This window comes from Giraffa tippelskirchi, chromosome 9 (assembly GCF_054371585.1).
Source record: "Giraffa tippelskirchi isolate mGirTip1 chromosome 9, T2T-mGirTip1v1.2.pri, whole genome shotgun sequence".
Taxonomy (NCBI): Eukaryota; Metazoa; Chordata; class Mammalia; order Artiodactyla; family Giraffidae; genus Giraffa; species Giraffa tippelskirchi.
The window spans coordinates 108933938-108958163 of NC_137283.1; the positions used below are offsets into that span (position 1 = coordinate 108933938).

Sequence of the window (24226 nt, forward strand, 5' to 3'; positions counted from 1 at the left end):
ATGAATACATTTACCCCCGAACGGTCTTTATTCTCCGCCTCCACTTGATGAGTTTCTCTGGCACGAATCCGTTCTTACAGGCACAGAATGGGCAATCCCTTGATCCCCGTCAATTGTCATCCCGAGTCGGGGCCACTTTGACCGCCAATAGTGGGGAAGTCAGAGCTAATCCTCAGAAGGAATCACGGGAAAAGAAAAGCAACAATAACCAAGTCAAGCGTAAAAAATGAAAGAGAAATCTCTATTATCACTCACTACATTTCCCAGCTATGTACTGAAAAAATCAGCTCGCTTGTCATTCGAGTCAGACACCCACACAAGAATATGGGGTCGTGGTGGGTTGGTAGACTCACACGACGTAAGGAGAGATATTTGAGAGCCAAAGGCCTCTCTTCTGCCTCTGCCAAATCCCTCTCACATCCGCCATAACCATTAAATACAGACTGACTTTATTCTGTATGGGGAGGCCCAGGGGTGGGGGGTGAGGGAGCCCCCAGCTGTGCATGGATACAAAAAGGTCCCAGGAGAGAGGAATGGCGGGGCAGGGTGGAGTGACAATGCTAAAGAAACGGGCTCCTCTTGGGCACCTCCTGCTTGGGCGGTTGGGCCTCTCCTGCCTGGGTCCAGCCGCCGCCTGGGACACCCCCTCAACCCTCTCTCCACAGCCCCTGCAGCTCCATGGGTGCACAGGCTTGGAGGCTGGGTCCTGGCACAGCTGCATGATGCACACGTGCACTGGGTCCGCGGGCCATGGGCTCCAGCGCAGTCTCCAGTCTTCCACAGTAGCCAGGACCCCCAGTGCCGTGGGCTGGGGGTGGGGTGTGAGAGTCCCGGGAATCGCTGGAGCAGACACAGAAAGACCTGTGAGAGTGTGCATACACAGCCACTTTCCACGCTGACACCTACAATTACATGACATAAGCCTTGATTCCTTTATGCCGCAGCCAAGTGAGGGGCAAAGTAAAGAGAGGGATGCAGGGCAGGATTCCTGGGGCTATTGCAGCGTCTGGGGAGGAGTGGCCCTGCAGCCTCCTGCCGCTCTCTTCCTCCCTCCCTCCCAAGGGCTGGGGCTGCTCTCTTGCTCACGGATGCGGATGCGGATGCGGGGTTGATGGCCAGCTCAGGGTTTGGAGGACCTGAATCCCAAAAGAAAGGGCCAGAACACACAGTCCAGCGGCCTCTCCGAGTCCACTTCTCTCATGATGTTACAAAGCCAGTCTAAGGTGCCTTTTGGCTACTTTCATTTTCTCTTGCCAGATCCTCATGGGAACCAGGTCCTCAGGGGACCTCCCGTGATCCAGTGGTGAGGCTGCTTCTCCTGGTTGCTCAGTGCAATGAGGAAGGGCCACATGTGGGATGAAGGTGTTTTTTTCATCATCTCCTTCCTCAGGCCTTAGAGGTACAGCCTGCCAGAAGCTCCTGTTCCTCTCAGCCACCCACCCCACCCTCAACCCCTTCACCCCATCCCACACCCTGGTCCCCAACATCTAGGCACCCACCCTGTGAAGCCTGTTGCAGTTATCTCTCTGAGGAACCTCTCCAGGCTGTCACTCCCTACAGCACACCACATGCACATCACACACTACATGTGTACACATGACACACTGCATACCATTAACACATACATTATCACATGTGTGTACACACATGCAGAAAGTAACATTCAGGGAGCAACAAGCTTCGGAAACAATCATATTTACACAAGACCTGCACTCACCCACATACATAGTCACACAGACATGCACACATTCCTGCACACCCAGGCACACATGGATCATGCACACTCTTGAAATACCCTTGGGCATCCAGATACTGGCTCCATCAGAAATGTCAGGTCAGGCGGGGGGGACTAGAGGGAGTCATCCAGGTGGGGTCACGGTCTTTGGCTCTGAGACCCGGGCCTTCTTCAGGATGCTCGCCAGGGCAGATGCCCCAATCGTCTTACTGGGCCTGTGTGGCGCTCACACCCTTCACCCGACGTGGGCTGCACCAGAGCTGGGACACCCCCAGGTGGCCACACCAATCAGGCCAGAGTCCGAGGTGAACACTGGACAGCGAGACTCACTCCAGCATGGCACCAGATACATGCCCATGAGCCTCCTTAAGGGAGTGGCTGAGCTAGCCTCTGTTGTGGTCATGCAGCCAGGGAGTGGGATGGATGGTGAAGGAGGGTGTCCAACTTGACTGACCTGCACCCACCCAGGTGAGGCATCCCACCCAGGGAGGATGGCGTAGGAGGTGGTGGCAGGTAATGATAATCACCATCTATAAAGCCAGTGAGAGTGAAATGGTTCTGCCCAGCCCCAGATTTACATAAATGTGGAATCCCCGCTTCCACCGAGATCTGGAAAGGGTACTTGCAGAGAGGGCAACCGACATTCTGCAATCCTAATTAGTGATTTTTGTCCCCTTGTTACTGGGCTCAGCATCTCATGCAAATGAACTCTTCATTTCAGCCACATTACCCCAGTTCCAGAATTAACTGACTCTTATCTTTAATGATATGCCGCTGAAGTTCTCTGAGCCGGCTAGCTTTTTATCTTGATTACTCTAATCAATAAGAAATGATAGAGTAGAATTATAAACTCTATTGGCTTTTAAATGTTGCCGACAAGCCCTCTAGATGCCATTCCTGTTCATTGTTATTTATTAAAATGATCCTCAGCCTAACAGCAGATGCAAATAGAGACTCGAAGAAGAATTAGCCTTGGGAAGAGTCCCAATCGTTTCTGACAACTTCACCTCCTACTCCCCAGGGAAGAGTCTTTGCTGTTTAGGCTTGAGAAGATGGAAGCATATTAAAATTTTTTTTTTAATTGCTCTCTTGGAGGTACAAAAGAAACAAAACAAGAAACACCAAATTCCCTACCTCATCCAGACAGATAGTTTTAAAGATAGAACCTTTGAAAATGGCACTTTGAAATACAGAAACTCATGCTCTAGGAATGAATCAAATCTTTTATTTCTCTGTTTCTCTTCCTACTCCCCACCTTGCTGACTCCTCCCCCCACAGACTTTTGCATATCAATATCTACAGAGTTATCTCTAAGTATGTATGACTTCAGACAGAACTCAAGAAAAGCAATTTCCTCCACTTTTTCTTTTGGGAGAAAAATAGGGCTTGGATCTCTTTCTGTCTGCGGACAATACCTTTAACTCTAGCTAGATGGCAGGTGGTGGCTGGCCAAGGTGTCAAAAGCACCTCTAATGGGAAGTTTTAAGGTTCCTATCTGTCCAGCATCAGGTGGACTGAGATGTCTCTCCCACTTCAGGCAGCCCATTGCCCATACCCCTTTAAGGTCTAGGACACAACTCTCCCAGTCACACCTCCCTCACAGGCCGAATTTGCGCAACACTCTTTCCCAAGAAGCCAAAAAGAGAGCGTGGGGCATTTCTTTTCTCCCTCCACTCATTGAGAGTGAAAAAAAAAAGTTTATGTTATACATGACAAACATCCCTCTTCACCCTCGACCAGCATATTAACCCTCCTTTTACTCCCAGTCTTGGCTCTAAGTTTGGTCCCAGATCGGTGTCCTAGGAGAGTCAGGGGCTGCTGAAAACACCAGCTGTCATCACTCATCAGATCATGTACTAATTTACTAGCTTTCATTTAAATCCCCACCCCCTAAACCCATTAAGAACCTATTCTGCACTAGGCACTTTGTCAGGAACAAGATTCAGGTTCTGAAGCACACGGAACCTTTCCCTAGTTGGCTTGACCCTCTCTCTGCCCCCTCTTTGCTTTGGATGGGTTCTGAGAACGGTGACATCCAAAGCTCCAAAAACGCTAGAGCGGTAGGCACACACATTAACTCACACACGCCACAAACTCGGCCTGCCCCTGCCCAGCAACCCCACGGGGCGCACCACCGCTATCGCGACGCGTTGACGCACAGTCCTACTCGCCCGCCGCAGATAGACCGGTCCCCAAGCAGCCGTCTGGCCCCTCCAGCCCGCGTAGCTGCGAAATCTGTCCTCTCCCTCCAATCCCATCCCCGCACACAGCCCCAGACGCTGCGCCGCGCCCCGGCCGGCTGGGCCAGTCGGGGAAACTGCGCGCTCAGTCTCGCAAAGGCGCATCTGGCAATCACACACGATCCGAGGAGGGGCGCGCCGCGGGAAACGAAAGCGGCTGGAACACAAACTCAAGTCGCCCAAGGCCGCGGTCGATCCGTGCAAGAAGTTGGAAATCCGTGGGTAGGCTAAGCCTTTTTTTCTTTTTTTAAATGACACGTGGGGGGAAGGGCTGAATATATCAAAATCATGTAAAATTTCTGTTCTTAGCAACATCCTTGTTATTAGGAATGATGACTAAACCGCCAGGATTATTCTGGACTGTAAGTTATCAAGAGCCCACTAATTTCACATTAAAGCCCATTGACTGCAACGGCGTGATTGAAGGGTTTTTAACAATTAACATAATCAGAAAATGAGCTGAGATAATTTTTATTCAACTCATTACTTTTTAATCATGTATTTCTTTTAATTAATATCTTCTCCGTGAACATAACACAAAGCGGAGCCCCAATGCTGGCCCAAGCCAGCCTGTGGGACTGAATTTGACACAACCAAATATTGCACCAGCCGCATTCATTGTCTCTCTATTGTGGTATTCGCAAAATAGAAAAATCTTGTCCAAAAGTCACCATTTTGTTTTGCAACACAATATAAAGGGGGGAGGGGCTGGAGTTGCACAAGCCATATGATTTTTAAAATTCTACTTGACTTTCATATTTGGGTGCCTTTCTTGGTTTGCAGCCAGGGAGAGAGATACAAATGAGAACGAACAAACAGGAGGAAGAACGAGAAGAGGAAAAGGCTTTTGGAGATGAATGTCCCATAGTGGGTTTTGGCTGCTCCTACGTGCTACCAGGGCCAGCTGGAGGAACCTTAGAAGGCACAGAACTTGACATCAGCGTGCCTGGCTTTGGCCTCACCTAGTCTCAGTTGGGCTCCTGGGCCTGGCCCAGGCTGTCAGAGCTGAGGTGTTCAGCTTCAGTTCCCCACCCTAATCAACCTCCTTGGGCTCAGACCCAATGGGATTAAATCCCTCTGCTTCCCAGCCCCATCGGCAAGTGGGCAGAACCTTCAGGCTCTTTCTTTTCAGTTAGGATATTGGATTGCTGAAGTATTTGCATTGTAGTCTAGGTGTCTTCACCCAACACTTCCTGGTAAGCACAACCTGGAAGATGTGATCCAACTCAAATGTTCAAATGGCTCAAATGGGGCAGAGAGTTGGGATTTTGATGGCAAATTGGACTCCAGCTCCCCCTCCTTGGTGGGCACATCTTGCCTGTGGCCTGACCACTGGATCTCCCAAGCCTACCAAAAAAAGGCTTGTTTCTGGACTAAGATCTCTCACCCTGTGGGAGCTGCGTCAGCCTCAGAAAAAAGAAACAAAGCCGACCCCTGGTGGAAGAAAATGAAAGTTAAGAACATAAGGAAGGCTTGTGAGGGCCTCCTGCCCAAACATCTGTACATGGGAGGAGGAGAGGAGAAGGAAGAGAGAGTGGGAAAGGGTAAATAAGGAAAAGGAAAATTGGAGAAGGCAGAAAACAGCAGAGATCACATGGCAGCAGGTGGAATTCAGGTCGAGAGAACTGGGAAGAATGAGAGCAAATCCTTTGGGGCCCTTGGGTCAAGTATGCCTCCTCAGTGCTTGCGGCCTGACTAGTGTCACTGATCAGGCAGGGACCTCTGATTTCTTCTCTTTCTCTCCAGTGAAGGTCAGAAGTTCTATGATTACAGATAGAAGATGGAAGTCTCTGTTAAACACTGGCAGCATCTGCCTACTTGTCTCAGAGAGCACGCAAGTTCCAGAAACTTCCTTTACTCTAGACAAAGCACCGTCTCCCACCATTCTAACCTGTCAGTGTTAGCTAAGTGATAGTAACTAAGGCAAAAATTCAACCTACCAAAAGGGATAACGGCTTAGAATGCAAACTGCAAACCTCATTTCTCTCTGGTATTTCTTTATCGTTTAATTTTAATGGGGAACATCTAGGGCACAAGGTTTGTACCCAAGGGATGGTGGTATTTCAGGCACTATAGCTAAACGGTGAAGGGAGAACCACTGTACTGAACCTCTGTGATGTCTAGGGCCATTTAGAAGAAGAAAGAAAAGGTGACATCAAAGATAAAGATACCTCTGATGAGCAAATAGATGGGGAAACAGTGGAAACAGTGGCTGACTTTATTTTTCTGAGCTCCAAAATCACTGCAGATGGTGACTGCAGCCATGAAATTAAAAGACGCTTACTCCTTGGAAGGAAAGTTATGACCAACCTAGACAGCATATTAAAAAGCAGAGACATTACTTTGCCAATAAAGGTCCGTCTAGTCAAGGCTATGGTTTTTCCAGTAGTCATGTATGGATGTGAGAGCAGGACTATAAAGAAAGCTGAGCGCTGAAGAATTGATGCTTTTGAACTGTGGTGTTGGAGAAGACTCTTGAGAGTCCCTTGGACTGCAAGGAGATCCAACCAGTCCATTCTAAAGGAGATCAGTCCTGGGTGTTCATTGGAAGGACTGATGTTGAAGCTGAAATTCCAATACTTTGACCACGTGATGCAAAGAGCTGACTCATTTGAAAAGACCCTGATGCTGGGAAAGATTGAGGGCGGGAGGAAAAGCGGACGACAGAGGATGAGATGGTTGGATGGCATCACTGACTCAATGGACGTGATTTTGGGTAAACTCCAGGAGTTGGTGATGGACAGGGAGGCCTAGCGTGCTGCGATTCATGAGGTTGCAAAGAGTCGGACACAACTGAGCAACTGAACTGAACTGAAAATATTAATAGAAGAGAATTTCCCTAACCTGATTATTTGGTATCTACAGTATGCTAAATGTTTTAAAACTTCAGAAAAATTCCCTTTTAAAGTAGGGAACAAGATAATACTATATACTATCACTCCTATTATTCAACATTATACAGAGATCCTTCCAAATTCACTGAGATTTAGAGGTTTAAAGATCCAAAATATATGCTTTACTGATCTTAGTTATGAGCAATAGATGCTGTTGACTCTGGCTGATGAAGCAGAAAGAGCTTATTAAAAGAATATCTGTCAGCTCACAGAATCATTGGGAAAGTTGAAAAACCAGGCTTAAGGTTGCATTTTCACAAGTGCCCATAACATGTGGTAGAAATAGTCTGACAAGAAACCCTTTGCTGCCATCATTGAGCCTCAGACATTACTGTTAGACCATTGTCACTTCTACTCCTGCAAGTTGACTGCAACTGCTAATCTTGCTAACACCAATGCCACCTCTGTTCCATCACTATTGTTACTGTCACTGTTGTCACTACTAGAGTGTCATTAGATGCCACTTCCTCAGCTGCAAGGAAGGCTGGGAGAGAAGTCTGGAATATTCTAAGCTCCTATAGAGGAAGAAGTCTTTGTCTTACAACCAGACTCATAATGCAAACTCATAATTACTTAAACACAGAAAGGAGTTGAGATGCTGGATGGCCATAACAAATGACAAATATATACCCTGAAAGAAAAGTAAAAATTGTTCTTATTTGAAGATGCTACAATAATCTACATGGAAAATTTAAGGTAAATTATAGGCAATCTTGTAAAATTAATGGCAAAATTTATAACATACAAATCAACAGTATTTCTATAAATCAGCAATAAAAAATTAAAAATCTAACAGGAACGAAAGATATCATTAACTATAGTAAACATACTATAAGGTGTCTGGGGCTAAATCTAACAAAAGATGTATACTTTTTTACAGAAGAAAACTATAGCATATTATGAAGGATATAAGGAAGGCTTGTTAAAAATGGAGGTAACACTATGTTCTTGTTTGGGAAGACTCAGTTTCAGGATATGTGTAAATTTAAAATAATTCCAATAAAAATCCCACCTGGATTTTTATGCAACTTGAGAATCTGATTAAAATGCAAGTGGAAAAGCAAATATCTACAAATATTCCAAACAATTCTGAAAAAAATGAACAAGGAAGTGGGACATGTTCTTGAAAGTATTTAGTAATTATAAAGTTTTGGCAATTAAGATGGTTTGGTATTGGCTCAAGAATGTTCAAAGAGATCAGCTGAGTGAAACAGAAACTCCAGAAACAGACTCCTGCCTTTAAGGGATACTAATCCATGACAGAAGTGATATTTAAAATCAGGGGTGAAAGAACGGATGAGTTAATAAATGAAGTTGGAACTCACTTTCCATACAGAAAATTAAGATCTCTACTTCACACAAAACACAAAGGCAAATTTAAAATAGATAAAAGCTCTAAATGTAAAAAACAAAAACTTGTAAACTGCTTGAAGAAAATATAGACAGTATCTTTAGTATCTTGGATCACAGAAGATTTCTTGAACTAGAAACAAAAAACATAAATCATAAAGGCAAAGAACTAATATTCGGCTATATTAGAACTTTTTTTTTTGTACAACAAAAGGCACATAATCAAACTGTAATGAAAAGCACAAACAATCCAGTAGGAAGATGGTCATAGTATGTGAGCAACAGAGACTGAAGAGACTAAGAAATCCAAATGATTTATCAACATGTGAAAAGATGATCAGCTTTTCAGGTAATCAGGAAAAAAAACCAAGTAAAATAACAATGAGATAGCATATATTACCAAGTAAGGGTTGGCATGCAAGTTGGGTAAAGGTAAATCTCTTAAACTACTGGCATAAGTATAAACAGATATAAACACTTTGGAAAAACAATTTGCAAGTATGTAATAATATTTCAATAACTTCTAGGTTTTTAGAAACTCTTACTTATGAACTCAAAGAGACATATCCAGAGATGCTAATTGTCACTTCATTTGTAACACCAAAAAGAAAAAAAGGAAATAAATGTCCATTAATAGGAAAATGAATGAGTAGAATTTTCAGTAAAATGTGTTAACCCATAGACTGAATATTGAATAGTGGTTACAAGGTACTAACTAGATTGAAACAGATCAGTGAATAGATGTCAAAATATAATATTGAGATGAAAAAGCAAGATGCATAGTAATTCACACATTATGAAACCATTTCTTTAAATTGAAAACATGTAACATTGTACATATTTATAGATACACAATATGTTCACTGATAGGTATTTATACAAAAGCATATAATAATTAGCTGTTTTAATGATATACATTAGCCAGCCCCCAAGATGGCTTTCAATGAATCCTGCCTCCTAGACTTCATGCTGTGGTATAATTTCCTCCCCCTTAAGTTTGGCCTAGGCTTAGTGACTTGCTTGTAATGAACAGAGTCACTGTCAAGATGAAGTATAAAAAACTGTGACTTTTCCTTTGTTGGCTCTGGCTCTTCTAGTTTTGATGAAGTAAGTTTCGTGTTGTGAGCTGCTCTCGTGGCAAAGAACTGAGGGTAGCCTCTAGCCAAGAGCCAGGAAGGAACTATAGTCCTCAGTACAACAGTTCTCAAGGAACTGAATCCTGCCAATGACCAGTGAGTGAACCTGGAAGTGGATTCTGCACCAATTGAACCTAGGGATGATTGCAGCTCCAGCTGACACTCTATCGGAGGCCTTGTGAAAGATCCTGAGCCTGAGGATCCAGCTACACCACACATATTCCTGATATACAGAAACTGTGAGGTAATACATGGTGTTGTTTTAAGCCACCAAGTTTTGGGGTAATTTGTTATCAAGCAGTAGATACTAATGGGCTTCCCTGGTGGCTCAGACAATAAAGAATCTGCCTGCAATACCGGAGACCTGAGTTCAGTCCCTGGATTGGGAAGATCACTTGGAGAAGAGAATAGCTACCCACTCCAGTATTCTGGCCTGGAGAATTCCATGAATAGAGTTGCCTGGTAGGCTACAGTCCATGGGGTTGCAAAGAGTTGGACACAACTGAGCAACTAACACCATCATAGATACTAATACTCACACCAAATTAGGAGGGTTATAGTCTGGATTGGGGAGAAAGGAATAGGAGGGAATGGGGTTAGAGGGAAAATGAAGGATAATTTTTTAAATTACTTTTATAAAGATGACTTTAAACAACACAACAGAATGTTAATTGTTAAGATCTGGTTTGTGAATACACGGGTGTTTGGTACATTATTATGTATTTTCTTTATATCTAAAAAAGAATAAATGGTCAATTCCAGACTATCAAAAAACCTAGGGCTGAGATGCTATCTTCCAGCTCTCTGGATATCAGAAATACACCTTTTGTTTTCAACTTTAGTTCCACAAGGTTGTTGGAAACTTTCTTAGTGTATTTTTTAAAAGTTTTTGTTTCATTTATTCTCTATAGAGCTGTTTGCAAGTGAACGAGCTCATTTAAATTTTAAATTCGAAGTCACCAGATTTCAGGAATGATGACTATAAACAGGAGGAATTAAAAATGGAAGGGGCATTGATTTATTTTTGAAAATTATTTCATGCTATGTGGAAAATTCAGATTCCAAGCACATGCCAAAGAGGTATAATGAGACAAATGTAGTTATCCTACAATTCAGAAAAATTCCTGTCCCATGAGAAAGCAGCATTGGCTTCACTTACATTTTTGGTCCTTTCTTCTTCTGACCTTAAGATAAACCAACTTAAAAATGTTTATTTCACAAGGATATATTAAATTGATGTATGATAAAGTAGCAACTTAAATGATAGGATGTGTCATTTTCATTACATTTGCTACCTACTCACTGTTCCTCATGCATTCTGGTGATATCCTATAACTAATCATATATATTTAAATCATTTGGGTCTATAAAAAAGATATTATTTGTGATAATTTAATAATCATGCAACTTCAAATGTTAGGTTTTAATTTTAAGGATCATTTCTACATTTTACTCCTTTTCTTTGGATTACCAGCCATTTTATGAGGGCCATCTTGTGTTCCTCTTGTAGAAAATCCAGTATATCAGTGTTTCTTTCAATTCATAATGAATGGTACAATTAAGATTTAATTAGAAGCACACTAGTACGGGAATTGAAAGCTACTCTGAACCTGTAAATGAAATGTTACACTTTAAAATTGCTCACATGTTGCAACCCAGCCTCTCTAAAAAACTGCCATATGTAAACTTAATTTGAGATGGAGATTTTTAAAATAACATGATTGCTTGTTACACTGAACCTCTTCCTTGTCATGTGCTCACCAAAAAAGCTCATTTTATCTAAAGAAAGACTCACAGATGCTTCAAGGAAGAAAAGGGGAATTTTCACTACATTTGTTTTAAAAAGAATATCCTGTACAAGTATTTAAGGGTGAGAAGACCTTACACTCAATAATGCATATCCTACCTACTTCTCCTTGCTTTTCATAGCTTTACAAAGAAGCACATTTGGGAAGTGATTTGTCCATCACATATGAATCAATTTTCAGTAAATATGTAGCTTTATATTTATTTTTTGTAGCTTTATATTTAAAACAATGCTTAAAAAAAAAAAACAGTTTCCTGTTAGAATTTGTGTCTTTAATACTGCTTCTAATCCCATCAACTTATTTTCAAACATAGATGTATCATTTCTAAGACTGAAGTAGAGGGTATATTTAAAGATGATGTTGCAGTTATGGGTTTTCTCATCTGAATTGAGATTAATTACTTTTCTGAAAGGTAGAGTGGAACAGCAACTTAGTGTAGAAGTTTGAACCTTGGTGAGGTGAGAGGGATGAATTCAAGGCTGCTGAAAATGACCTACTGACACGTCTTGGCTTTAGAAAGAGGAATTGCTTTGTTCCAAAGTAGATTTTAAGCAATTATATGTACAACTGCCTAGGGCTTAAAGGGTTTCTGACAACTTGGACTATAAGTAGAGAGTTAATATCCTAGAAATTCTTCTTGTCCATTTTGTTCTTACATATGGATCCAGAGGGCCTAATCATGGATAAAGCAGAGAAATAACCAAGTGCTTACTATCATTATGGAGATAAGGACTTGCTGAAAATCCTAAACATCAAGGTCTTGTCATTCACAGGATGACCTAAAATCCATGTTGTAAAGGCAGATCATTTCTGGAAACAACTTATTACCCACAGTGCCCACAGGTCTCTTGTCATGAAGGCATTATATTCACCTAATCAATATATTTTCTAATAATGGGGTAGATGATATTTTAATATATTTTAAGAGGAAAGTAAAAGGATTTCCAAGAGATCATTATTTTAGAGAGCTGGCTAATTATATCATGTTTATAGATCTCTAGGAAAGATGACTTTAGTAATCTTGAGCTTTAAATTTCTCTTTCAACAGTCTTTAGAATATAAACAGAATGTTGTTGTTTAGTCACTCAGTCGTGTCCAACTCTTTTGCAACCTCTTGGACTGTAGCCTGCCAGGCTCCTCTATCCATGGGATATTCCAGGCAAGAACACTAGAGTGGGGTGCCATTTTCTTCTCCAGGGGATTTTCCCAGCTCAGGGATTGAACCTGAGCCTCCTGCTTTGGCAGGTAAATTCTTTACCACTGAGCCACCAGGGAAGCCCCCTATAAACAGAATGTGTATGTGTGTTAGTCACTCAGTTGTGTCTGACTCTTGCGACCCCATGGACTGCAGCCCGCCAGGCTCCTCTGTCCATGAAATTCTCCAGGTAAGAATCCTGGAGTGGGTTACCATTTCCTTCTCCAGGGGGTCTTCCTGAACCAGGGATTGAACCCGGATCTCCTGCACTGCAGGCAGATGCTTTACCATCTGAGCTACTACGGAAGCCCGTATAAACAGAATAATAGTGGCCATATAAACATGTATTAAAATCACACCTCTCCAATTATCATAGTGCCTGAAATGACCATAATGGACAAGCAGTGACTCAATTGTTTTTATCCTATAAACCAGTGGGTTCCAGCCTGAGATCCCTGGGCATCTAGGAGTCCATAAGGGAAGAATTGAAGATCCACAAGCTTTTTGCAGTATTTCATAGAGTTTAAAGGAAATCATATACTTATCTGACTCAAATTTCTGGGAATTCCCTGATAGTCCATGGGAAGTGGACCCAGAATTTATTTATACACTGTATGTGGATATATCAATATGGATGTCGGTATCTGTGCATTAAACCAGAGCTTAAGATCAGCACTGAAAAACAGACTTGCTGCCCTGAATTGATACAATTCCATTATAAAACAGAGAAATTCAAAATTTTTTTCTACCCCACTGGGTCTTCGTTGTGGTGTGCAGGCTTCTAGTTGTGGCATTTGGGCTCAGTAGTTGCGGTGCGTGGGCTTAGTTGCCCCTGGCATGTAGAATATTAGTTCCCTTGCCAGCGATCAAACCCACGTCCCCTACATTGGAAAATGGATTCTTTACCACTGGATCATCAGGGAAGTCCCAGAAATTTGAGTCAGGTAAGTATATGATTTCCTTTCAACTTTATGAAATACTGCAAAAAGCTTATGGACCTTCCATTCTTCCCTTATGGACTCCTAGGTGTCCAGGGATCTTAGACTGGAACCCACTGGTTTACAGGATAAAAACAGCTGAGTCACTGCTTGTACATTATGGTCATTTCAGGCACTATGACAATTGAGTTGAACCTCTGCAAAGCTGACCTGGATAATTAACATACATTTGAATTTGAAGATGGCTTAAAATCCAGGAACAAATTTGCTACAGTAATTAAATCTCTTTGTATAAGAATCATTCAAATAATGAGTTATAAATTTTTAAAAACATACTTATGATAAATATTAAAGTGACCCCAAAAGGCCCAATTGCCTCATAATTCCTTTTACCCAACCTATCTTAATTCTATCCACTTCCTTTTCCACAGCATGGACTCCAGTAGGCTACTGTTTAAGATCCATGAGGGAGGGCCTTGCAGTAGATACCTGTTAAGTCTGTCATCCAGCCTCCCTTCTCTGCAGACTTTTAGGGAAGTTGCCCTCATCAACATGGTCACAGGATAGCCTCCAAGCAGCCATGGGTATGAATTTTGACCCCCAATTTTTGTCCTGGCTGTAAGTTTGGGCTGAACAGATACATCCTTAGCAAACTCGAAATTGGAAGTAAAAGATGTGGTCTTTGTCTAGGTTGAAATCTTTAATGCATGAGATATAAAAACTGGAATTTTTTCAGCCATGTTTTTCTACCATGAACACTGGGGTAAAGAGACATAAAGTAGAACAAAGAGAGTGTCTGGTGCACAGTTTCAGTCCCATCCTGAGACGTGGCCTTGGTTTCATCCTTGTATTTTCTACTTTTTGCTTAAGTTGATTGAGTTGGTTTTTGTTTGTTGAAATCAAGAGATCCAATAGACAGACTGTCTTGATGGAAGCCTACTGGCAAGTCCTACAGTCACATTATTGCCTCTGTCATATCAGCCAGTAGTTATTCTCAAATGCACAGAGAATCTCTGTCTCTGAAGACCTAAGAATATAATCTAGGTATCCAGGAGAGTCAAAATGAGATCTTAGTTCACATGTGACAAGTCCAAGATTGATTGATTGATTGATTTGCTGTAAAACCAAGTAATTGTTTTAAATAATTGTTATACTCTTTAAAATGTTAGCAGACTAACAAAAGGGAACAAATAGGCAACTATCTCCTTCATGGTACTCAGAAAAAAACAGACAGTTTTTCTTGGTGGGCAATTTCTTTCTCTAATTTTTGGGAGAAAAAAAAATGATCCAGTCCCTAGTTTTATTATTCAAATACAGAAAGCATAGCTGTCTGTTCTTCAAAGTAGAGGTGGACGCAGCTGGAAATAACTGAATAATTAAAATATCAATCAGAACAGGGGAGATTAAATGACTTTACTTCAATAGAGCAATTGTGCAGAATTAGAATTGGAAGGAAAATAAAATAGTTTACAAAAGAGGGAAAGCAAACCATTTAACATTGGCCAGGTCTTCAAGTAAGTGATAATAACAAAGTGGTACTGGCTCCAAATGAGGCCATAGGTAAACTGAACAACATCCACTTCTCTGAGACACACATATTCATAATTTTACCTTGTTTGTAACATTTGCTTCCTCCTGCTTCTATTGTCACGTACATGGTGAATATGACATAACTTACAAAGAATATTTAAATTTGTATATTTAAAAAGGCATATTGTATAGAAATACATCTTATTGATTTCTCTAGCAATCTACTTATCCCAGGAAACTTAATGGATAGTAAACAATAAATAATAAAACATACTTTGAAACTGTTAAGAGATACATAAAATCTATAGTGTATGGTTATTAATAAGAATTGAATAATTAATGCTGCTGCTAAGTTGCTTCAGTCGTGTCCGACTCGGTGCGACCCCAGAGACGGCCGCCCACCAGGCTCCCCCTGTTCCTGGGATTCTCCAGGCAAGAGTACTGGAGTGGGTTGCCATTTCCTTCTCCAAGGCATCAAAGTGAAAAGTGAAAGTGAAGTCACGTGTCCGACTCCTAGCTAGCGACCCCATGGACTGCAGCCTACCAGGCTCCTCCATCCATGGGATTTTCCAGGCAAGAGGACTGGAGTGGGCTGCCATTGCCTTCTCTGTGAATAATTAATAAGATTTTTAAAATAGTACAACCACCTTTCTATTTATAATTAAGGTATCTATATTAGTTAGGATTCTCTAGAGCAATGGAACCAATAGGAGATACAATATAGATATGTAGATACAGATATACATGGAGAGGGAGGGGCATTTATTATGAGGAATTGCCTCACCTGATTTTGGAGGCTGAGAATTTCTAAGATCTGCAGTGGGCAAGCTGGAGATCTAGAAGTGATGTATAGGTACAGTTTGAGCCTGAAGGCCTAAGAACCAGGAGAGCCAATGGTATAAGTTCCAGTCTAAAAGCTGGCAGACTCAAGACCCAAAAAGTGCTAATGTTTCAGTTCAAGTCCAAAGATAGGGAAAAAAGTCGATGTCTTAGCTCAAAGCAGTCAGGCAGGAGGAGTTTCTTCTTAACCTTTTTAATCTATTTAGGTCTCTGCTTGATTGGATAAGGCTACCCACATTAGGCAAAGCAATCTGCTTTACTCAGGGTACTCATTCAAATGTTGGCTTACCCCAAAACATCCTCACAGACCACCCTGAATAATTTGACTAAATGCTCAACACCCAATGGCCCAGTTAAGCTGACACATAAAATTAACCATTACAAATCCACCCCTTATAAACTTGGCACCCATGTGCCTCTCCTTAAAACAAGGTTAATCTCTAAATAAAGATAATAATGTCATAATTCTACCTACAATGATACAACTATCCTGTATATGGACAGAAACATACTAACCACATCTGCAGAAGAGGAGGTAATATCCTGGAATGGTGTTTACTCTGTTCTTTGATATTTCGTAACTTAAACTGTATGATGTAAAATTAACAATACTTAAATACTATGATATAAAGCCAAATATTTTATATGATAAAGGAATAAGAGAGGGAAGAAAACAAAGATATTTAAGATACATAAACACATACTCATAACAAAATAAGGAATAATACTCATGACAATTACATCTTCATTTCTATAACTAGCTTTTTGATCATAGCGTGTATTTATAACTGCCTACTTCCACTGCCAATTCTGTATTCCTTTTGTCTTCAGCAAGCACCTCAGCTGATTATGGTTCTTTACCTGGTGGAGTGACCCAAATCTTTATTCCTGAAGGGTCTGGGGTATTAGTAGTCCTGAATGGATTGGGTTGTTGTAGTTTTCCACTGGCCTTAATCACAGGGTATGGTGATACTAAGGGACCTCCTGTATTTCAGACATACTCTTCCTTACCTTCATGTGAAGCAGTTGTCCAATTTTCCCCTGGTAGTTAGGATCAATCACCCCAGTCAACACAGAAATTTCCTTCTGTGCTTACTGATTAAGATGCATGAGGAGCCCGATTTGGCCAGGCAGCAGCCTTAACTTCCAGTTCAATGGAATCATTGTGTTGTCGCCTGTTGTGTTGCCTGGTGGAAACATTCCACCTTTTGGAACTAACACCTCTAGGCTAGCAAAGCATAGAGTTTCATGGAGAGGAAGCAAAAATTTTGCTAGTAAGTCACGAGTGCACAGGTTTACTTGCCTCGTGGCATGTGGAATCTTCCCAGATCAGGGATCTACCTGTGTCTTTTGCATTTGCAGGCAGACTGTTTACCACTGAACCCCAGGAAAGTCCCCCACCCTCTCTTTTTAAAGACACATAAAGACATAGAGAACAGGAGGGAAGAAAACAAAGAATATTGGAAGCTGGAAAGCAGATGGACTAATGATAACTGACAGCAGAACCAGGAAAACTGAATCCTAAGCCTGCAGTAGGGGAGAAAAAGCAAGAAAATTACATTTTAGAACTCTCAAACAACCCAGGAAATGGGGGACCTCAGGTACCTCTGAGAATGTAGGTGGGGGAACTAAAAAGAAGATAATTACCTGAAAGTTTGTTTAAAATGCTGTTGTTCAGTTGCTAAGTTGTGTCCAACTCTTTGTGACCCCATGGACTATATGTAGTATACCAGACTTCTTTGTCCTTCACTATCTCCCAAAGTTTGCTCAAATTCATGTCCACTGAATCAGTGATGCTATCTAACTATCTCATCCTCTGCTGCCCCCTTCTCTTTTTGCCTTCCATCTTTCCTAGGATAAAGGTCTTTTCCAATGAGTCAGCTCTGCATCAGGTGGCCAAAGGACTGGAGCTTCACTTCTGCGTCAGTCTTTCCAATGAATATTCAGGGTTGATTTCCTTTAGGATTGACTGGTTTGATCTTCCTGCTATCCAAGGGACTCTCAAGAGTCTTCTCCAATCTAGAATTTGAAAGCGTCAATTCTTCGGTGCTCAGTCTTCATTATTCTAACACTCACCTCTGTACATGACAACCGGAAAAACCACAGCTTTGACTATTTGGACCTTTGTCGACAAAGTGATATCTCTGTTTTTTAATACACTGTATAGATTTGTTATGGTTTTCCTTCCAAGGAGCGAGTCTTTTTTTAAATTTCATGGCTGCATTCACTGGTCCACTGTGATCCTGGAGCCCAGGAAAATAAAATCTGTCACTGTTTCCACTTTTCCCTCATCTATTTGCTATGAAGTGATGGGACCAGATGCCATGAACTTAGTTTTTTGACTGTTGAGTTTCAAGCCAGCTTTTTCACTCTCCTCTTTCACCTTCATCAAGGGGCTCTTTAGTTCCTCTTCACTTTTCACCATTAGAGAGGTACCATTTGCATATCTGAGGTTGTTGATATTTTTCCTGGCAGTCTTGATTCCAGCTTGGGATTCATCCAGCCTAGCATTTCACATGATGTATTCTGCATAGAAGTTAAATAAGCAGGGCGACAATATACAGCCTTGATGTACTCCTTTCCCAATTTTGAACCAATTTATTGTTCCATATCCGGTTTTAGCTTTTGCTTCTTGACTTGGATATAAGTTTCTCAGGAGACAGGTAAGGTGGTCTGGTATTTCCATCTCTTCAAGAATTTTCCACAGTTTGTTGTGATCCACACAGTCAAAGGTTTTAGCATTGTCAATGAAGCAGAAATAGATGTTTTTCTGGAACTCCCTTGCTTTCTCCATGATCCAAAATAGGTTGGCAATTTGATCTCTGGTTCCTCTGCCTCTTTGAAATCCAGCTTGAATGTCTGGAAGGTTTTGGTTCACGTACTGCTAAAGCTTAGCTTGAAGGATTTTGAGCATAACCTTGCTAGCATGTGAAATGAGTGCAAATGTACGGTGGTCTGAACATTCTTTGGCACTGCCTTTTTTGGGAATGAAATGAAAACTGACCTTTTCCAGTCCTGTGGCCACAGCTGAGTTTTCCAAATTTGCTGACATATTGAGTGCAGCACTTTCACAGCATCATCTTTTAGAAGTTTAAATAACTCAGCTGGAATTCCATCACCTCTACTAGCTTTACTTATAGTAATGCTTCCTAAGGCCTGCTTGACCTCACACTCCAGCTGTCTGGCTCTAGCTGAGTGACTACACCATCGTGACTATCCCAGTCATTATGAACTTTTTTGTATACTTCTGTATATTCTTGCCACCTCTTCTTAATCTCCACTGCTTCTGTTAGGTCCTTACTTATGAACCTTTATTGTGCGCCTCCTTGCATGAAATGTTCCCTTGATACCTCCAGTTTTCTTGAAGAGATCTCTAGTCTTTCCCATTATATTGTTTTCCTCTATTTCTTTGAATCGTTCATTTGAGAAGGGCTTCTCTTCTTGCTATTCTCTGGAACTCTGCATTCAGTTGGTATACCTTTCCCTTTCTCCCTTGCCTTTCTCTTCTCTTCTTTCCACCCTCCCCACAGCTATGTCTCGCCCTGATTTCAGCAGAATACCCCTGAAGTTCTGATCTCTGGAAAAAATGAAACAGAGGGAGGCACATAGAAGCACAAGCATATTTGAGGGAAGGAGCATTTTGCTAAAAATAGGGTAATTAAATAAAGATTTACTAACAGAATGCAAAGACTGACAGTCTTTTTCCACTGTCAGGATCTCAGAATGCTGGCAGCCAGATAGCATATTGGCAGAGTCTTTTTGAATAGTATGATCTGCCCAAGAGAAAAGATCTAAAATATTTATGTTTTTGGTTCTTTGTTTTGGGTGACCATTGGCACATTATGTTTAGTAGCATTCCTTGTCTTTACACACTAGATACCAGCAGCATTTCTACCACTATTGTGACAACCAAAAATGTCTCTAGATATTGCCAATTCCTCCAGTAAAGGAGGATAAACTGCCCTGAGTTGATAACCACCGGAGCTGTGATGACTGAGTGGTTAAGACGTTGGACTCAAAATCCAATGGGGTCTCCCCATGCAGGTTCAAATCCTGCTCACAGCATCTCTGTTCATATAGTGATAGCCACAATTACACAGCCCTATCCATGAACTTTCATTTAGCTTTGTAGTGCCTTTCTTTTACATATAAGCAGAGAGAGCCCAAGTTCACCAGAAATCCAAGGAAAAATGAAGAAACTAGCAGCTTGGAGGAAACAGGCTATGAGAAAGAAGAAAACTTTAAAAAGAGCATATAGGGTCTACAAAAAAAGAACTACTGGAAATTAAAAATGTAGTAGCATAAATTAAAAACTTAGTAGAAGCACTGGAAAACAAAGTTAATGAAATCTCTGGAAATAGGGTAAAAAGACACAGAAATTAAAAAATACGAAGAGGACATAGAAGATAAGAAAATTTAAGCAAAAGCCTAAGGGGACTATATTAGGAAGCAGCTTAGGTTGCTATAACAGAGAGACTGAAAAATTTAGTGGCTTAAGTAGCAAATAAGTTTATTTCTGTGTAGCCTAGAGTAGGTAGATGGCTCTGCTTTATGATCAGCTGGCTCTGTCATAATAAACATGTTGCATCCATATCCATCCCTGTGTCCAGGGCTGCTGTTTCAGTTGTTAACATTCCCTAACTAGCAGGAAGGAGGTCAATGAAAGTTACAAATTAAAGATATAACTCATAATGTACATGTATCACTTTTGTTCACATCTAGTTATGAGACAGGCTGGGGGAACGTAGTTCTGCCTCTGTGTCCAAAACTCAGGAGAGAGTTATTAAAAGGAAGAAGAGAATGGATATTGAAGGAAGTTGAGCAATTTCCGCAATAGGGTCTAACACCCAAACAAAAGGACATCCAAAGAGACAGAACCAAAGAAAATAGCAGGGAGGACATCAGCAAATAAATATGTATTAAAGTGACCAGGTTTTGCTGGGATAACAAACAATCCTTAAATCTTAGTAGCTTATAAAAACAAAGGTTTATTTCTTGTTTAAGTTGCATGTCCATCACAAGTCAGTCAGCTAGGGTTTCTGTTCCATGCTTTCTTACTTAGACCAACAGAATTTTCCATCATTTAGGAAAGTGTTAGTCATTGTGATGCCAGGTGGGTGGGGCCCCTGGTGAATCATACACACATCTCTAAAGCTTGCACTTATTATTCTTGCTCTCATTTTACTGGCCAAATTAAGTCAAATAGCTAACCTAACTTCAAGTTAGGGCAACTTCAAGGGCACAGCAAAGTTCAATCTTATGTGCACAGGGGAAAAACTGAAAATATTTAGTGAAAGATATTAATGACTACTACAGCTCACCTAAATAATTGGTTGACTCTCCTTCTTGCAGGCAAAACAACTCAAGAGGCCCATCTTGTCACTGTATAAAGCTCAAAGTCTAGACTCTCTGTTTGAGCTAGACTCACATCTTTGGGTGATAATGTGGTAGTCTCTAAAGCAGGTTTAAATGTGGCTCTTCTGTGTCCAGGGATGTATGAACTAAAAAGCTAACTTATCTTCCTTCATCTACCAATACATGGTGGTGGAACAGGATAAGTATAAGTTTAGAAAGAGGAAGGATGGAGACACATAGCAGACAGTAGGCCACTGCAAAAAATGTAATAAAATATAGTAGTTTCCAAACTATTTTTTCCCCTAGTAGAACACTTTTTAAAATGTTATGTGGAATTCAGATGTATAAAGTGGATCAAAGTAAATTGCTCTGCTTGGGGACTGGAATGCTACCTGACCTCCGCTTACCCTCAACCTAGGGCTACTCTTGAGGAAGCATCATGAAACCTTTGAGGTCATGAAACATAGCGGAAATGAAGTCATCAAAGGATAGCCAGGATTTTTTAGGGCAAAGAGGAAGGGAAAATATCGAGGGAAAGAGAGATTACGGACAATAGACTGCAACTTCCAAATAACCCAGTGGAATGATCTGGGAAAGTGGGAAGCCATGGGAAACTGGATCAGGTGAGAAGATGTATAAGGTGGTATGTTCTCTCCTTTTATCATACTGGCTTAAGCAATGCTCCAGCATAAACTCAACTTTTATGCTGGTCTATGCTTTCATCTGAACAGCTGACCATTGCTGAAGAGAACATACAATTGGGCCAACTGGTTAGACCTTAAAATTATGTCCACACATCTCAAATTGGCATTCAATATTGCCTGGTAATTTTGTCACACTTACTTAATATGTTCACTTTCTCACTATCTAAAGCAATTATTTCACCTTCTTTTTAAGCCTTGAGCTTCTGATACTCCACCCTCTCCAAACAAAATCAACTTTCAATAAATACTGAACATCTATTAATTGTCAAGCATTCTTCTAAGTACTAGAGATAGAGCAGTGGAACAACAACAAAAATCCAGTGGATCAGGGAGCCCACCCAAGTGCTCTATGATGACTTAGTGGGGTGGGATGGGGGCTGGGATGGAGGCTCAAGAGGGAGGGAATATACACACACACACATATATACATGCCTATATATTTATGGCTTTCCAGGTGGCTCAGTGGGTAAAGAATCTGCCTGCAGTCCAGGAGACGCAGGAGATGCAGGTTCAACTCCTGGGTCAGGAAGATCCCCTGGAGGAGGTCATGGCAACCCACTCCAGTATACTTGCCTGGATATATTCCATGTACAGAGGAGCTTTGCAGGCTACAGCTCATAGGGTTGCAAAGAGCTGGACACGACTGAAGCGACTCAGCACATGGCTGATTTGCATTGTTGTATAGCAGAAACCAACCCAATTTTGTAAAGTAATTATTCTCCAATTAAAAAAATTCCAATGAAAGGAGATAGGAAATAAACAAATATATAGGATTTTGTATAGTATTAAGTGCTATGGAGAAGAATAAAGCCAGTTGGGGAAACAGCATGCTGTTGGGAGTGGCAGATATGTAGATTTTTCTGGGACACAGTAAAGACTTTGCCTTTAACTCTGAGTGAGATGTGTAGCCACTGGTGGGATCAGAGTATAAAGGATGACATAACCCAACATAAACTTTGAAAGGATCACTTTGCCTTTTATGGTGAGAGGAGACCATAGGGAAGAAAGAGTGTTAGCAGGGAGACTGGTTATTTGAATACCTTCTTGGTTTATATCTTTAGTTCCCTGCCCCTGCTGCCCACCCCACCCCCATTCCACATGTTTTGAAGGAAAGAATTGTCAAAATACAATTTTCAAAAAGAGAAAAACATCACTCGCATGCAAATATAGAATAAAAATGTGTCAAACTTTATTAGCTCATTAATGTTTCTTAAAATGAATAAAAGCAATAATAAAAAGAAGGAATATTAGAATTAGGTTGCCAGGTTAGATGCACAATGTGCTAATATCCCTTGGGGTAATCAGATCATAATCTTTGGGATTATCTTTCCTAGCAGAGAGAAATCTACACATTAACGTGTAACTTAACAGTATCTGAGCTTTAATTAAATAGTAAAGAGTCAAAGACACCTTCATTCTCCTAGACTTGAAAATTAAGTAATCCTTGCTTGGGCTTGTTGAACAATGCCCCAGCATACTGACTATTTTGCTTTACTTCCAAATTTTGGGTAAATTTTCTTAACAAATTTCCATGAAAACAATTTTTTGAAACATCTCATAGACAATTTTGATTCACATTTTTAACTTACTAGAGGAATCTGGGATGGTGCTAAGGTCAATTTCTCTTCTTCTCTGGGTTTCTTGCCTTTTTTATTTGATCTTTGTCCTTTGCTATTGCACTAATGTAGGTGAAAGACACAAAGGGCCTATATTTAGGCCGTGGCATTGCTTCAGTCTTTAGGTTTACACTCAGAACCAAGACCTTTTCTTGATATTATTCTGATATTCAAGGGCTACTATGTATATAATCTATGAAAATAATCTTCAACAATCATTAATTAATCAGTGTCTCAATCTCTGATTGACTTATTTTATTTCCAGGAACTCAACTACCACAATGATTCCCAATTCTAAATCTCTAACCCTGGCCACTCTACTATATACTAGATCTGTAATTTAAAATGCTCCCCGGGTATCTCTAAGGGCTTCCCCAAAGGCTCAGTGGGTAAAGAATCCACCTGCAATGCAGGAGACACAGGAGATGCAGGTTCAATCCCTGGGTCAGGAAGATCTCCTGGAGAAGGAAATGGCAACCCAGTCCAGTATTCTTGCCTGAAAATCCCATGGACTGAGGGCCTGACAGGCTACAGTCCAAAGGGTTACAAAGAATCAGACACAACTAAGTGGCTAAGCGCTCATGCACACTGGGTATCTCTTATCAGAAGCATCCTGAGCTGGCAATTCTAGTTGATTTCATTGTTTCTCTTTCAGTCCAAATGTATTCCACTTCTCCAATATTTCTATTCCATTCCTGTCCACGGTACCACCATTTGCCTAATTAACTAAATTTGTAACCTTAGAGTCACCACTGTTTCACGTGCCATATCTATCTACATAACCACCAATTCTTGTTCTTCTCTATCATAACTATCTCCTTAATCTAACCCCTCTTCTTTTCCACTTCCACCTTAACCTCCTTTAGGTCTTTACTGTAGTTACTT

General features: G+C 41.1%; 2 long non-coding RNA genes and 1 other non-coding gene across 3 annotated transcripts in view; 1 reads left to right on the plus strand and 2 right to left on the minus strand.

Moving 5' to 3' along the window:
- Positions 1–24226, minus strand: part of LOC145520448 (uncharacterized) — a 45948-nt gene that overhangs the window by 16280 nt on the left and 5442 nt on the right. Inside the window, exon 2 of the long non-coding RNA XR_014064476.1 lies at positions 15–165. This is a non-coding gene — a long non-coding RNA (uncharacterized LOC145520448). The remainder of the gene's footprint in view (positions 1–14; positions 166–24226) is intronic.
- Positions 13986–19116, minus strand: LOC145520449 (uncharacterized). The gene is made up of 3 exons (XR_014064477.1): positions 17314–19116; positions 15611–15662; positions 13986–14412 (listed from the first exon to the last, which is right to left on the minus strand). It is a non-coding gene; the product is annotated as an uncharacterized LOC145520449 (long non-coding RNA).
- TRNAL-CAA (transfer RNA leucine (anticodon CAA)) lies at positions 19650–19731 on the plus strand. The gene has a single exon. It is a non-coding gene; the product is annotated as a tRNA-Leu (tRNA).